This window comes from Penaeus chinensis, chromosome 7 (assembly GCF_019202785.1).
Source record: "Penaeus chinensis breed Huanghai No. 1 chromosome 7, ASM1920278v2, whole genome shotgun sequence".
Lineage (NCBI taxonomy): Eukaryota > Metazoa > Arthropoda > Malacostraca > Decapoda > Penaeidae > Penaeus > Penaeus chinensis.
In genome coordinates, this window is record NC_061825.1 from 41666861 (window position 1) to 41669360 (window position 2500).

Genomic DNA, 2500 nt, shown 5'->3' on the forward strand with positions numbered 1-2500 from the left:
TCAGAAAATCAGTCAGTGAGACAGTCAATGAACCAGTCAGTAAGACAGTCAGCGAATCAGTCAGTGACAGTCAGTGAGACAGTCAGCGAATCAGTCAGTGACAGTCAGCGAATCAGTCAGTGAGACAGTCAGCGAATCAGTCAGTGACAGTCAGCGAATCAGTCAGTGACAGTCAGCGAGACAGTCAGCGAATCAGTCAGTGAGACAGTCAGAGAATCAGTCAGTGATAGTCAGTGAGACAGTCAGCGAATCAGTCAGTGAGACAGTCAGCGAATCAGTCAGTGACAGTCAGCGAATCAGTCAGTGACAGTCAGTGAGACAGTCAGCGAATCAGTCAGTGACAGTCATCGAGACAGTCAGTGACAGTCAGCGAATCAGTCAGTGAGAAGTCAGCGAATCAGTCAGTGAGACAGTCAGCGAATCAGTCAGTGACAGTCAATGAGACAGTCAATGAACCAGTCAGCAAGACAGTCAGCGAATCAGTCAGTGAGACAGTCAGCGAATCAGTCAGTGACAGTCAGCGAATCAGTCAGTGACAGTCAGCGAATCAGTCAGTGACAGTCATCGAATCAGTCAGTGACAGTCATCGAATCAGTCAGTGACAGTCAGCGAATCAGTCAGTGACAGTCAGCGAATCAGTCAGTGACAGTCAGCGACAGTCAGCGAATCAGTCAGTGACAGTCAGCGAATCAGTCAGTGACAGTCAGTGAATCAGTCAGTGACAGTCAGCGAGACAGTCAGCCTTTCCGTGTCTCCTTCCGCCCTGCCCCGCCGCCTTCCATCTCTTTTTCCGGCTCACATACAATTAATGTATCCTGTCTCGTGCTCTTTCTTGCTTAACTCTATTTGAGCGTGATTTATACACCTGCAAACTGCCTATGTGAGTGCTCTGTTTGTTTGTATATTTTGCTTTAAATTCGTAGAGTTAATGGGTATTTTTTGTCTTTTTCTTGGGTAGTGTTACTTGGATTCATAAGATGTGTGGGTCATGAATGTATATAATAATAATAATAATAATAATAATAATAATAATAATAATAATAATAATAACAACAACTAATATAATGATAATAAATGAAAATAACACAATCATCATGCAAATTGCAACACAGGATTTAGATGTCATGGGCACGCTTTGCAAGACGGAAATGTACTACGAGGTAATTATCGACCGACATGTGTGTTTGATATGCCCGAGGCTGCCTGAAATTTACGACGTCAGAGGGGGAAAAAAAGAGAGAAGAAAACGGAAGACTGCAAAGAAAACGAGGACAAAAAAACGTCTCACGGCCGATCGTCTATTGTTGACGTAGCAAGCAGACGAAAATACGGAAAGCAAAAGAGAAGAGGGGAATAAAGGAGAAGAAAGGGGAAGAGAGAAAGAAATAATGAAAAAAAAGGGTCGAAGATGTGAAAATACGGGAGAAGAAATGGGAAGAAAGAAAGAAATGATGATAATAAAAAATAATCGAAGATATGAAAATACGGGAGAAGAGATGGGAAGAAAGAAAGAAATGATTATAATAAAAATAATCGAAGATATGAAAATACGGGAGAAGAGAGGGGAAGAAAGAAAGAAATAATAACAAAAAAGGCTCGCTGCAGCCGGTGGTTCGCTGTTCAGCCGGGAGCCACACTCAACATGCAGGTGCGGAGACATGACCTGACTGGCATCTCAAGACGACGACGTAAGAACGCGCCTCTTCGTCCCGGAACTATTGAGTCGTTTTTCCAGTTTGTATCGTGGCGGTCGTTCCCTCGGTCTCTTCTTCTCTTCCTTCTTTCTCCCTTCTCTTCTTCCTTTCACTCGCCGGACCCCCTACCTTCACTGCTCGCCACCTCCCAGGGCGTTCATCTGTGTCTATATGTCATGTCAGCTCCTTCGCCATGACTCTCTCTCTTTCTCATCTCTCTCTCTCTTTCTCCTCTCTCTCTCTCTTTCATCTCTCTCTCTCTCTCTCTCTCTCTCTCTCTCTCTCTCTCTCTCTCTCTCTCTCTCTCTCTCTCTCTCTCTCTTCCTCAGGATGATCCAACTCGCCTTCATTCACGAGCGTTTCAATCTGTATATTGATCCAGCCATCATCTTAAATATACATCCACTCGACACGCTAAATGCCTCATCTCGCCCGCCGACTCATTCATTAGTGTCATCAAGCGCCGGAGTTGCGCCCACGCCCATGCACCGCCCATGCACATTGCAAACAGTCTGCGTAATCCATCCTAAACGTTCTGCATCGGCGGCCTTCCATGTCGGGATCGGAATGCGTTTAACACTTTTCGTATTTTAACCTTTTTTTTTCTAGAGTCGTTGTTAAATCGCTTGATATTCGGCCCTGTTGGCATTTCGTCCTCGCTCTGTTATCAAACGCTTCACAATGCAAGGGGGATGATTCAACATTTCTATTATCATTAAACTGATTAGTGTTTCCAAGGTAGACGCACGTCGGCCACAAAGTCCACCTGGCTGGGTTTTTTTTCAGAGCCATTGGACAAGTTCCAA

At 44.6% G+C, this 2500-nt stretch overlaps 1 protein-coding gene across 2 annotated transcripts in view; it reads right to left on the reverse strand.

Moving 5' to 3' along the window:
- LOC125027615 (ADP-ribosylation factor-like protein 4C) overlaps window positions 1-2500 on the reverse strand; it is a 57990-nt gene that overhangs the window by 14039 nt on the left and 41451 nt on the right. The gene's annotated exons all lie outside the window — the stretch shown is intronic.